The sequence below is a fragment of the Musca domestica genome, unplaced genomic scaffold (genome assembly GCF_030504385.1).
Source record: "Musca domestica strain aabys unplaced genomic scaffold, Musca_domestica.polishedcontigs.V.1.1 71, whole genome shotgun sequence".
In the NCBI taxonomy this organism is placed as follows: domain Eukaryota; kingdom Metazoa; phylum Arthropoda; class Insecta; order Diptera; family Muscidae; genus Musca; species Musca domestica.
Genome location: NW_026712386.1, coordinates 1,746,850 through 1,761,732, shown reverse-complemented (window position 1 = coordinate 1,761,732; position 14,883 = coordinate 1,746,850). Strand labels below are relative to the sequence as shown.

The following is a 14,883-nucleotide window of genomic DNA, read 5'->3' as shown; positions in this document are numbered from 1 at the left end:
GGTGGAAATCCCATGTCCATGAACAGGGTGCGACCTGGAGTCGGTGGTAAGTCGGTTAGGGTGTCTCCGGCTGCCACGGGTAACGCCGTTAGAGGGGGGAGGGGAGGGAGAGACGGTGAGGTACCGTCAGATGAGATGACGATAGTCTCGATACTAGCGGTGAGGACGATGGCACTTAATGTCGCATCTTCTTTTTGTTGTGGGATCTCCTCTTTTGGGTTCGGTGGTGCTGGCCCTCTTGGATGGCTTAGGGGCAGGTGTGGACCTGGCGTTCTTTTTCCGCAGGGCATCTGTTTCCTTCTCGGTCAACCTTGTGAGTACAACTGAGCAGGGTTTGAGCGACTCCACAAGCTGGTATTGGTGCTTGAAAAAAGCCTTCGTACGCAATGGTTGGGTGGGTTTGTCCATTATTGACTTTTGGGAATCTGTTGGGGTAGAAAAGCAGTATCTATATTAATAGATGTTCAGACGGTGAGACGAAAGGTTTCATATCGCCGAGGTGAGCGTTCCTTTCGTGTTTCCCGTTAACTTTCCGAACCCTCGCGATAACCTCAGATGGGAAATTGATAATTTCGAAAGGCCCACCGAATTTAGGTGGCAATTTCGCCGCGAAATTTTCTGTCGCTTTTGACAATGGGTATTGTTTTACCAATACCAGGTCCGACAACTGGAGCCCACTTACGAGGTTATACCGTCTTTTCTGATTTTCTCCAGCTTGAGCCAAATTCTTCTTTACTATTTGGAAATCTCACGTAGTCCGACCGCCCTCTTTGAAGGTTCTATAACTCGAGCACCGATGGTTATCTCATCGAACAAAGCACCTGGAAGCCTTAGTTCTCGACCCTGCAACATAAAAAAGGCCGGGCTGTACCCCGTTGACTCAGAAAGGCTTGAATTTACTGCCAACGTAATTTCCGGAGCTGGTTGTCTGATAGTTGAGCGGTAACTGTCTTTATCGCTCGGTTGGCTCGCTCCGCAGGGTTTTCCACTGTACAATATGGCGCAGTAAATTGTCGGCGAACTTCAGTTTCTTACAGGAAAACCGTCAGCACCTTACTAGTGAACTGGCTGCCGTAATCGGTAATGAGAAACTTCTGCCCTTCCCTAAATTCTTTTATCACGCCTTCTGCCGTAGCTTTCCGCATCGCGACTATCTCAACCCACTTCGTGAAACGATCGAGAAATACCAAGAACAGGCCAGGTCATACCAGGCCAATAATAGAGCCCAAACGTTCTGTTGATGGTCTTCCGGATACCTAGATGTCCGGCTGCTGGTTGGCTATGATTTTCCTGAAGAACTCGCTCACGCAGTTGGGAAGGGACGCATAACTTCTAAGGTGTGTGGAGCTCGTCATCCTTGGTCCTTTGAATGTGCCTATACAAGTTTGAGGCTACTATGGCGTAATCCGGAAACTTCTCCGGGCTCCTCTCAATCACTTGCAATTTTTCTTTAATCCAGGGGCACTGAGTATATATATATATATATATTAAAAATTCATTATATACACAAATTTGGGCTTCTCGCAAACATGGCTATTAACTTCGTCTGCTAACATTTCTCGGCATTCAAACTGGTTGTCCACAATCGATGTTGACGAGGTTACCGGTACGACCACCACAGTGGATACTGTCGGAAGGTTCGGGCTTCTCACTTGCTCTAACCGGCGGTTATATTGGGTTGGCCATATTCGGTTTCCGACTCCGAGTCCGGTGCATACAAAGGGGATAGAGCCAAATCCATGTTACGTACGGGAGTTGGTGGAAATCCCATGTCCATGAACAGGGTGCGACCTGGAGTCGGTGGTAAGTCGGTTAGGGTGTCTCCGGCTGCAGATGACGATAGTCTCGATACTAGCGGTGAGGACGATGGCACTTAATGTCGCATCTTCTTTTCGTTGTGGGATATCCTCTTTTTGGGTTCGGTGGTGCTGGCCCTCTTGGATGGCTTAGGGGCAGGTGTGGACCTGGCGTTCTTTTTCCGCAGGGCATCTGTTTCCTTCTCGGTCAACCTCGTGAGTACAACTGAGCAGGGTTTGAGCGACTCCACAAGCTGGTATTGGTGCTTGAAAAAAGCCTTCGTACGCAATGGTTGGGTGGGTTTGTCCATTATTGACTTTTGGGAATCTGTTGGGGTAGAAAAGCAGTATCTATATTAATAGATGTTCAGACGGTGAGACGAAAGGTTTCATATCGCCGAGGTGAGCGTTCCTTTCGTGTTTCCCGTTAACTTTCCGAACCCTCGCGATAACCTCAGATGGGAAATTGATAATTTCGAAAGGCCCATCGAATTTAGGTGGCAATTTCGCCGCGAAATTTTCTGTCGCTTTTGACAATGGGTATTGTTTTACCAATACCAGGTCCGACAACTGGAGCCCACTTACGAGGTTATACCGTCTTTTCTGATTTTCTCCAGCTTGAGCCAAATTCTTCTTTACTATTTGGAAATCTCACGTAGTCCGACCGCCCTCTTTGAAGATTCTATAACTCGAGCACCGATGGTTATCTCATCGAACAAAGCACCTGGAAGCCTTAGTTCTCGACCCTGCAACATAAAAAAGGCCGGGCTGTACCCCGTTGACTCAGAAAGGCTTGAATTTACTGCCAACGTAATTTCCGGAGCTGGTTGTCTGATAGTTGAGCGGTAACTGTCTTTATCGCTCGGTTGGCTCGCTCCGCAGGGTTTTCCACTGTACAATATGGCGCAGTAAATTGTCGGCGAACTTCAGTTTCTTGCAGGAAAACCGTCAGCACCTTACTAGTGAACTGGCTGCCGTAATCGGTAATGAGAAACTTCTGCCCTTCCCTAAATTCTTTTATCACGCCTTCTGCCGTAGCTTTCCGCATCGCGACTATCTCAACCCACTTCGTGAAACGATCGAGAAATACCAAGAACAGGCCAGGTCATACCAGGCCAATAATAGAGCCCAAACGTTCTGTTGATGGTTTTCCGGATACCTAGATGTCCGGCTGCTGGTTGGCTATGATTTTCCTGAAGAACTCGCTCACGCAGTTGGGAAGGGGCGCTGAGTAACGGTTTCCTTCACGGTCCGCATCGGTGATTCCACCCGCTGTCTGGACAAGGCATTCGCTACTACGTTTAAACCTTACCCTCCGGTATTCTATGGTAAACGTGTATTATTGCAACTCCAAAGCCCAGCGGGCAAGTCTTCCAGTTGGATTCTCAATGGAGTTTAGCTATTTTAGTGCCAAGTGATCCGTTATGACCTGGAAATTGTAACCTTCGAGGTATTGTCTCCCGTTTAAAGAACTCGCATTTGTCGGGGTTCATTCGTAATCGGAATTCGCACAACCGCTGGAAAACATTTCGCAGATTCTCTAAATGTTCGTCCAATGTTCTTCCGATACCGATTCCGGCAGTTGAGTTGCCTGCAGTCTATACTAGTCGCCACGTCCCGTTTCTTTTATGGGCCAACGTAATTGGGGAATTGTCATCTATTATGGCTGCATAGCTGGATTTCGGGGTGCATATCTGGCCTTAGACGGACCTTGAATTTTTTCAAACATCTAGGAAGGACTGTACCCTTGCTTGATCCTCTGTTTCAAGCTCACTTACCGTTCTATGTCCAGCCACTTGGCTCCTTCCTATTTAACTGTCGACGAATTCGCAGGTAAGACCGGCAAAGCTGATACGTGTCTCGCATTGAACTAAAAAGTCTAGTCCTAGTAGTAGGTCCTCTGTGGCATCAGGCATAACTAGAAATCTGACTGACAATCGCCGGTTTCCATAGATGAGTTGTAATGAATCGCTTCTCGTATTTGCCGTTGGGAACCATCGGCTAAGGTAACATGGGCAGTGTGTGGGGTACTTAAAAGGTCCGGGCCAATGGTGTCGCATAGTTTTTCACTGATTAAATTACTGGTGGCCCCAGTATCCACCGTTGCACCTAGAGGCTGACCCACAGCTATTATAGTGGCCACCAGTTTAGTTGCTTCTACGTGAAGCAAAGTTCTTAGTTGAGAGGACTGGCCATTTTCAACAGATCCGTTGCCCCTCTTTTCTTTCGGATCCGATTGCCGTTTCCCGACATAACGCGGCAACAATCTATGGTGCGAACTCCTCTACGACTCTAATCCCAGCAAAACAAACCCCGAGAACTTCTACACCCAGATGCAAATTGTCCAGGTTGAGCACAGCGTCTATAGGCAGTCCTTGGATCGTCGCGGTCCTGTTGGCTTCCCAGGTTGCTCGGTTTTATTTGCCGTTGGGAACCATCGGCTAAGGTAACATGGGCAGTGTGTGGGGTACTTAAAAGGTCCGGGCCAATGGTGTCGCGTAGTTTTTTCACTGATTAAATTACTGGTGGCCCCAGTATCCACCGTTGCAGCTATAGGCTGACCCGCAGCTATTATAGTGGCCACCAGTTTAGTTGCTTCTACGTGAAGCGAAGTTCTTAGTTGAGAGGACTGCCATTTTCAACAGATCCGTTTCCCCTCTTTTCTTTCGGATCCGATTGCCGTTTTCCGACATAACGCGGCAACAATCTATGGTGCGAACTCCTCTACGACTCTAATCCCAGCAAAACAAACCCCGAGAACTTCTACACCCAGATGCAAATTGTCCAGGTTGAGCACAGCGTCTATATGCAGTCCTTGGATCGTCGCGGTCCTGTTTGCTTCCCAGGTCGCTCGGTTTTATTTGTCGATGTTACTCGCGTATGGGACAGGAACCGGGAGGAAAACTCCTTAAATCGTTTGCCATTTCGAGAAGGTCGATGAGCGTATGAAAATCTCCACGTCTTATGTACCAGAGGTATTCTGGGAGGGTATTTCTAAAAATTCTTTCGAGTTTCTGGCTCTCCGTGTTTGCGCTGTGGCTCATCATTTTTAAAGTATATGATTTAGAAGGTTCCCGTGGCGGTTGTTTTCTTTTCCGCATTTCGTCTTCCAAGACGAAAAACGAAAAAACGAAAGAAGACTTCTCGAAGTTGTCTCCAGGTTGTCTATTGCTGATTGTTTTTCCGTGCCTAGGCATTATCCTTTAATACTTCTGGCATCATCCAGGGCAAATATTCAAGGTTAACCTCATACATGACGGCCTGCTCTTCTAGTCCTTCGATAAATTCTAGGGGACCTCGACTACCATCAGAACTGATGTTCCATTTTCGGACCTGGGGGGTTACTATGTAACTCGATTCGAAAGTAAAATATTTCGGATGCGAATTTTTCCTACCAATTAACTCGAATTCGCAAACCCATTTCCTACTTTCGGATTGCCATATCCGAGTATAGTGTAATCATACTCTACTCTCGGATTTGATGCACTATGTACTTCGAATTTAGAAGTCAAAGTCGTTCGAAAATTGACATTTATACTCGTTTGATATTTAGATAGCGGATACGAATAAAAAACTGGAAAAAAGTTGTTGAAATTCAAACAAACTTTCGAGGGCATTTAACCCTTAACTATAGAGTATTCTATAACGTATTCTATAAATAATAAAGTGGGTTGAACCTTTATATGGGGCCATACCAAAACGAAAAACCCAATATAGGTTTGTTATGTTTGTAAGTGTTAAATACCAAATGTGTAACAAGTATGTGGAAAACGTAGCTTATATCATCGAAATGCCAAATATCGGTCGGTATCGTTATATAGAAACCGTGGACCAATATGGACAATACTGAATACTGAACGTACCGAAAATGAAGAATATAAGTCGGTACCGTTATATGGGCGCTATATATAAACGGGGACCTATACAGACATTATTCTGCTACAATAGGTAGAACCCCTTGCAAACTCTTAATACCATATTTTGAACAATTCCGTTGAAAAGTATCATATATAGGGAGCAAACGTTATATGAAGGCTAAACAAAAACGTGGACCGATACCGACACAATACAAATTATTGTGCAAAATTTCTGTACGTCAAATAATGCGAATGGTATCGAAAAATGCGAACGGTATTTGAAAAATTGAATATATCCTGCTTTCCATAATAGAGCAAAGCCAATTTCAGACAATACTCAATTCCAAAGACATAGAAGTGTAAAGATAGGACAAGACAGAGTCAAAACATGGCAACCCTGTGAAAATACCTCTGTTGTTACGATATCATAACTACATAGTCACCAATGTTAACTGATTTAAACCGCTAAAGCAATATGCAAATTTTTGGAAAGGTCTATGGAATAAAATATCGAAACCAAAATTTTGGATTTTTCAAATTATTATTGGTTATTCGTTTCTGTAACTGTGGTTTTTATATTAACATGTCTCTGCCATGAGCTGTTACTCTATGTATTGTAGACACAAACCATTTGCTCAAAATGCATTTTGTCTAGTCTTTACCATTTTAGGTCTTTGTCAATTCTATGACGGCGCCTCCACAGTTTGAGGCGCGTGAAACTTAATTCTTTCTAATTTTTGAGTTTTGCCTTGTTTTCTTTTTTTTATATTTTCGATATTTTATGAAGTAAATGCTGCCAATTTTGAATAATACCTCGAGGATCCCAAACCGCCTTATCCGTGTTAGTATCCGTACTGGGCCGTAGAGGGGTAATATTTCAAGAAGCGGCCATGTTCCTATGGTTTTCATTTGCTGGAACATTGCCTCCACCGGATGGAGAAGTTGATGCGTGACTGTTATACCGGGTGTTTTCTGCGGGGTGAGAAATATTGATTCCAGGCTGGTAGCTGGTTTCTCATATCTCTTCAATTCCATGAGTCGTTCAGGAGTATGTTCCTGCAATAATAGGAGGGGGAACCGTAAGCTCTTCAACTGTACAAGATGTTGGACCATCGAACTTCTCTAAATAGGCCAACAAGTCCTCTTTTCTTAGGCCCAGGAGACACGCAAAGATGCCGGCATTCTCGTAACCTTCCAATCAATTCTTGTTTAACGTTAAAACTTTCTCAAGGTCCCTGCTCGGGTGCCACTGTAACGACCCAAATTCCCTTCTTTTTGCTGAGGTATGCTCGTGGGGTCTAGGGTCTCCAACATAAATTTATAAAGTGACTGAGAGAGTAAAAAAGCAAGTTGTTTGTTTTTTAAGCAAATATGTTTATTTTATTCAGAATTGATCGGGGTTTACTTATATTCAACAGATCTTGTGAGTATATATATATATATATATATATATATATATATATATATATATATATATATATATTGTATATATAAAGTATTGGTACATGAATACTTTGGGTATCGCAGTAGTTGCATCGACACAGCTGCTGGGGCAATGAACTGTCAAATCTATTTTAACTTAACTGTCAAATCTATTTTTTTGACTGATGTTTTGTTGTGTGGGATAAATATTGACAACAATCTTATAGGAGACGGACGGACATGTAAACTTGCTGTAAAACGACCCAAGGCTTCATTTTGTTTTACAAGCACAACAATAACAAAGTTCGGTATGTCACTTTAAAAACACATCAGATGTACATACCTTTGTTGTGGTGGTTTAATAAAAATGAAATGAAATTTATTTAGAGGTGATGGTGGTGAACGATTATCCCTTTGTTGTTGTTGACGACGAAGCCGTTGTATCTCCGGCGAGGCAAATAGACGGATCGTCATATCCAATGTATTTGCTGGGTTTTTTTGTTGTTTTTTCCTCGTTAGGGAAGTAGGCAGATCGTAAAATCCGGGTCGATGGACCAATGTTTGCGGAGCAAAATGCAAATAAAAGAAATTGGAGAAAAATAAAAGCACAAAATATTATTTTTTCAAACAAAGCAGTGGACTGTATATTTTATAGGGTGGTGGTTCCACCACAACATCATTTGCTCGATCAATCACGATTGTAATAAAGACAAGGGTTTCTCTGCGATCACATAGAACCTCTGCGTTGACTTGTCTGTATTTGTATATGTAGTTGTAGATAGATATGGGATCCTCATCCATCACTCAAAACCATTGCGCTCACTTGTCTAGTAGAAACGAAAGCGAAAGCACACAGGCCTCTGTCGCCACCCCAAATTACATAAAGGTAATTTTGTCGATGAAAAGAACCAATAAAACCATGAGATATACGTAGAATTAATACTAATTTATCATTGTTTCATTTCTTGCATAATTCTTTCTTTTAATCCTACACCACACACGCGTATCACCCTTACCCTCCCTCACCTACACATCATCTCACATAAACAACTCTGGAGAGTTATCCTTGTTGTTACTGCCGCTGTCGAAGCCATTCCCCCACTCCTCCGAGTTAAACATCTAGTGTTAATCTTGAAGCGGAATCGTTCGAAATGTATATGGAAAGATTGCAAACCTATTTTGTCCAAAGAAAAATATACTGGTGGAATAACACAAATTTTTAAATAAAATAGAAAATGAAGACCAATGTATTTCTGATTTCGTTGTTGTGTTACAGAAGAGAGTAGCGGGATGTAAGATTGTGTGTAGTTGTCAAAAGAAGGTGTCCGACATATTTTGCAGAGCACAATTTATACGTAGATTATGCGAGAAATTGCAGATCAAAGTTTTGTGGAAATCTGTGAGAAAGTCAAAACATTAAAAGCAAATAAACAACAAAGAAATTCACAAAACTTATCCACAAGTGAGATACATGAAATTACACAATATACTAAGCAAAAGCAAAACAATAATAATCAATATCAAAATATTAATCGATATAAGTCATCACTTGAGGGGTTGTGTTTGCGGTGTGGGCGAAATAATCACGAATCGAACGAATGCAAAACAAAAAAACTAAATTCAAGTGTTCATTATGTAAAAATGTTAATATTAAACAAGTGTGCATTAAGTTAAATTAACTCATATAACACAATTAAAACGGATTCATCTGACTACAGCGAGAATGGCGGAAAAATCAAATTATCAACACTTACAACAAGTCGGAAATTCCTCCCGCAGAAATTGAAAATTTTTATACCTCTTTTTATAGAATGAACAAAAAAATTCGAAGTAGTCTTTGGTGCCGGGTACACATTAATTCCAAAAACACAGTTTGATAAGCTGGGTACTGTTGATGTTAATATTCAATACAAAGTAAGAGATTTAAGGAAAACATGTTTAATGTAGATGCAAAACACGCTCCACTACTAGGACGTGTCTGAATTAGACACATTGAAATTGATTTAAACAAAGTGTATCGGGATCGCTCACAGGTAATGTAAAATCGGATGTAAAATCAATATCGGAAATAACAAATAAATATTCTGAGGTTTTTCAACAAAAAGTCGGATGCATCCCAAATTGAATATGTTAATTGAAATTGCAGGAAAGTGCAAAGCCAACGAAGCTATAAAGCAAAGAAAAATGAAGGCGCAATTTCGAAAGTTAACACGAGTAATTGGGGATCACCGCTCGTAGTCATACCAAAGCCGAATGTCAATGTTCGTCTGTGTGTTGCATATAAGGTTGGTGTCAATCCACAATTGAAGCCAGCCTATTATCCAATAAAGCGAATTGATTAAATATTCAGCACATTATATAATTCAAAATATTTTTGTAAGCTGGGCCTTTATAAGGCGTATTATTCGAACAATATTTTACAGAGGTACGTATCGTATGAACCGATTGTCATTTGGTATTAAGACTGCTCCGAGCGAATCTAATCGTACCATAGATCGACTCTAACAAGGTCTTGAAGGAACTACATCTTATTTTGATGACACCATGGTGCACTGTCCAAGTAAATTTGTGTGCGAAAAACAGCTTTCGAAAAAAAAAACAGTATGGTACTGTACCGTAGTGTTCTGTATCGTTCCGAGATGGAGTGGTGCACTAAGATAATGTACCGTACCGGAACGCAACCCTTAAAAAATATTTTAGTGATACTGTACCGAAGCACAACGAGAATCGTAATTTATCGCACAAAAACGTAGTGTACCGCAGTCGAAGCACTACGAAATTGTAGTGTTCCGCCCAACAAAAATCGTAATGCTCCACAAGGCGGAACATTAAAAAAAAAAAAATCATAAAAAAAAACAGTACCACATATGTGTATACGTGTATACATATGCTGTACGGTTTCCCAAAACATCATCCACCCCAGATCAGTCTCGGTGTGATGTAATGGATGCGGAGGATGGGTGCATTTTAGGAATTGTTCCGGTTTAAACCCGGAACCTATCTCGCTTGAGCTAGTCTCTAGTGACCCATACATGGAATGTATAGTTAAGAGCTGTGAACCGCGTTACTTGCCTAATATAAGCCCACTTTTGGAAGGCAATAACCGCCTGGTACTAGGGAATTTCAATGCCCACCATGAGTTCTGGCATTCCGACGTAGGTAATGTCCAGAGGGGATTAGCATTGGCAGAGCAGATTGACTGCTCCACATTTTCCACGGTTAATGAGAATGTCCCTACCCGAATAAGATGAGAGTATCACAGTTCTCCAGATTTGACCATTGTGTCACCCGATCTGATAAATGACGTGACTTGGCAACCCGTCAATTCTCTTGGCTCAGACCATCTCCCGATAATCGTCTTCATTAGCAGATCGCTCGATTTCATAACTTCTGAACGCCGCACTTTCCTTAACCACGGGGAAGCCCACTTGCCTGAGTTCAGAGAATTCACCAATCTTCGTTTCAGAGAACTGCCCAACCCTTCCGATGTTCGGGTAGCAGAAAAGATTTTCCGCGGCCTCATTAAAGCTGCAGCCGAAGTAAGACCAAATTTCCCAGCAGAGGCAGTGGGACTATCGAATGAGCGGAGCCCAGAGTCAATGAACTGACAGTGGATGTTAACAGGTTGGTATAGGAGCATAAGCGGAAAAAGTGGCTAGACCATCTGAAGTGCTGCAACATTGGAAACGATTTGAGTAAACTGTGGATAACGGTAAAGTCACGCCCGAACCCTGGGGAAAAGGATGATAGGACAGCAGTTACATTTAACGACGTAATGGTGACTGATTCGAAGAGATGCGCACCAGTGATAGGGCGAGGCGAAGAGTACTACGTCGTATAAGAGCTCTTCCCGCAGAGGATGTACGTCCACAGGATGGGTGATGTTGCGAATATCATCAAAAACGCTAAGTCATCTAAAGCGTTGGGCTCGGACGGAATATCAATGGTAATATAGAAGCAAACTGGACACGCCGGGAATTGAGTCCTTAAGTCTTTAACTTGTCGCTACTGAAGCCTGGCAAGGATCCCAGCAAAGACGAATTATACAGGCCAATTTCGCTTTTGTTGCAAGTAGCAAAGACTCTGGAGGCTTTACTCCTCCCCAGTATCAGAGGAACCTATTCAGCTGCCAACCATCAACACGGTTTCCGTCCACTACACAGTACCACAACAGCATTGAACGCCATATCCACACGTATGAGTCGGGGACTCAACCAGAAACAGGCCGTGCCATAGAACAGTAGTGCTGGCTCTTGATCTATCAAAGGCCTTTAATGCGGTCAACCATTCCACGCTGTTCGAGAACGTTGAAATTACTACCTTCCGGCCAAATTTGAAACGTTGGATAGTCAACTACATGTGTGGACGCCAGTCGTACGTGGAATTCCGGAACAAGAAGTCCAAGCCCCGTAGAGTGAAACAGGGAGTTCCCCAAGGTGGGGTAACATCTCCGGAACTGTTTAACCTGTACCTTTTCGGAATTCCGGGCCCTCCAGACGGCACCGAGATCGTAACATATGCGGATGACTGTACGATTATGGCGTCGGGTTCTGTAGTTTATGTGAGCAGCTATCTCGCGGAGCTTGCCGCCTTCTTCCATGCGAGGAATATGACCCACTAAAACAACGGCCACTCTATTTAACACATGGACTGCGGAGATGAGAACACAGCCTTGGGGTCACATTCGATAGCGTGTTTAAGTCTTCCGCGCAAGCTACACCTACCTGCAATAAACTGAAAAGTAGAAACAAGGTCGTCAAGGCGCTAGCCGGCAGCACTTGGGGTGCGGATAAGGAAACCTTGTTGACCTCTTATAAAGCGATAGGTCGGTCTAACTATGCGGCTCCAGTGTGGTCTGCGAATACAATTGCAACGCAGAACTGCACTGGGTGCCTCCTTATGACCCCTGTGGACCATTTAAATGAGGAGACGAAGGTTCTTCCCTTACGCCAGAATAATAATATGCTTGCAGTACATGCTTGGGTGTTACCTTGGGAGTCATCCTAACTACCATATGGTGGACAGAACTCCCCCACTCAGGCGTGTCAGGAAGGACCTGCATGATCTAGAGAGAGAGAGGTCCAGCGATATAAGAGAGAGCCTCTAGATCATGAAGCCTATCAAGTGGGTCTAAATAGCATTCATACTGATGCAGTCGAAGACCTAGTTAACAATTACAGCATGAATGACATCCTCGAAGTCCACCCTAATCCATTGCAGCTGAGGAACGTCGGCTGCCTAGGCAATCCACGGTAGTTTTGACCCAACTACGTTCAGGATGGCGCAGCCGTCTCAATTCATATTGGACACGAATTTATGATACAGGCCGGCACAATACGCTGCGCTTAATTGTCCAGCCAAGCCTACACAACTCCGTCCAGAGGATCTTTGGCTACCATTAGATAGCAGAATTCTTAAACCTGGACATCGAGGAAGAACGAGATTAATTAGTAAATAAACAACGGAACACCTTGTCACTGCTACAACAACAACCACATATGTGTGGTTTACAATTGGTGAGAAAAATTGGATGTTTGATGTTTTTCATAATGCAAAAAATTACTAATACAATTCAATATTATGAAAATTAAAGCTGAATTTTTATATTTGTCATGTATGTTAAGATTGGTTGCAAATTTGAAGATAGTAGAAAAATATGAGAATAGGTAGAATGAATAAAAAAGGACAAAATCTGAAGTGATAATAATTTGTATTTAACCATTGAAATTTTTAATTCTCCCTGAAGGAGGGTATTTTAGTGTTTGCGTTGTAATGCGTTATTAAGCAGATAATTTACCAGTTATTTTTGGTACGAAAAAAAGTGAATGTAGGTGCAAAAAACTAATAATTTTACAAAGTATTACTGAGCGTTTAATGTCGGTTTTATGATTTCGGTGTAAATAAAACCAAACCACAGGTACTACATCAAGATATGTGCTGATATCTAGAATATAGTTTGTCACAATTTCGCATCGGAGTGCAGGTAGTCTTATTATTTTTAAGAACAATATTTTTTACAATATATGCGAACATGCCAATGTCCTGTCTTTCATTCTTATTAAACGTTCAGTGAATAATAACAAAAAATGCCGTGACCTAAAAATATTACTCGTTTTGATATGTTCAATACAAATGAATCCAATGTTAACGAAATTGTGTGTAATTTTCCAACTTGTAATTACAAGATTTTAAATGTATACTCCGGAAATATAGGAAGGCATTTAAAGAGACACACCTGAGCATATGCAAACTATATCGGACAAAAATGCGCAATGGAAATACAAAATAGTGTAAAAGCCAATGGAATTTTTATTTTTTCCTGAATTTCCACTAATATAAACAGTGATTCTCATATCGAATTTTGTATAATACAGCAATGTCGGATAGGATGTTCAATTAGATACTGTTGTTTCACTTAATAATGCATGTAAATATTCAATTTACAATCCTAATATCTTTCATTATCTAGAGCCCCGACTTGCGACGTTAATGGGGACCACAGAATCGCGACGCAGCTCAAAACGACAAACAAAACAAAGCGAAATATCTTATATTTTTGATAAAAAAAAACAAGTATGAATAAATTGTTATTTATGCCATTTACTTCAAAAAATGTTTATAATTATTATAAAGAAATAACAAAACCATTAATTAAAACACAAACATAGCAAAAATTAAATTCATTACAGATGTATGTACATATATCACCATAAAGATAAGGTAATTCACCTTATTTCACGCAATTTGAAAATTTTTTAACGTACAGGTGACGATCAGTGTTGCCCGAAGTTGTAAAATGCTAAACGACCAAAAAGACGCCAAAACAGACACAGACAAATGCAAAAAAAATAGTAATCCACAATGTATCTCAGAAGCGACATCTAAACGTCCTGCTACTGTGGATGATGTCAGAAGATTTTTAGGAACGGTCACATATTATTCACGTTTCATCCCCAACATGGCAACCCTAACATATACTCTGAGAAATCTACTTAAGAGAGAAAAAACATTTTCATGGTTAAAGCAATGTGAAGAAGCATTTATCAAATTGAAACAAGGAATATTAAATGACCGAATTGTAGTTCCTTATAATTAATCATTGCCTTTAACTCTCACATGTGATGCAAGTGCAACAGGTACTGCTGCCGTACTTTCTCATGTCATCGACGATTTTGAAAGGTCGATTGCTTTTTCCAGAACATTGACAAAAAGCGGGACAAAATTATAGCGAATTAGATAGGGAGCATATTGCAATTATTTTCGCAGTTGATAACTTTTTTAAACTAGTGGCTGATTGTCGACCCATTTCAAGAATTGTTCAATCTCTCCAACGGTAATGAAAGAGTTTGAGATATTCGAATGAAAAATTCTTCGTCTCTGCGTTGGAAAAAAAATTTAAGTACCATAATAAGCGTTTCTCAAATCGGTATATATACGAAGCATCGAAAGTTACCCCATCTCAGTATATGCTATGCGTTTAATTAAAAACTACGCTAACAGGGCTTTTATGTATTCAAACTTGCTTATTCAGGAATGTGTTAATAAGGAATCTAATTTCACGTGGGAAAATACTAATTACGTATTTTCCGTCAGGTATTAACTTGTACATGTCTCTGGAAGATATTCAGTGTCCACAATTTTACGTTAGCACCTCTCGTGGAATTCACAGGGGTTAGTTAACAACTTAGATGAACAATCTTCGTTTGATCATCTCTGTTGTTTAAGTGTAGGTTAGGTTTAGGTTAAGTTAGTTTTAAGGTAAATAAAATGAGACATGCTCTCAAACATGGTAGTGACGGGAGCAAGCA

At 41.4% G+C, this 14,883-nt stretch overlaps 1 protein-coding gene across 1 annotated transcript in view; it reads left to right on the top strand.

Moving 5' to 3' along the window:
• The window catches only part of LOC101888675 (uncharacterized), a 72,518-nt gene extending 58,861 nt beyond the window's left edge, over positions 1-13,657 (top strand). Inside the window, exon 4 of the transcript XR_009343997.1 lies at positions 13,545-13,657. The gene's annotated coding sequence lies outside the window, so the exon portion shown is untranslated. The remainder of the gene's footprint in view (positions 1-13,544) is intronic.
• Positions 13,658-14,883: the final 1,226 nt, after the last annotated feature.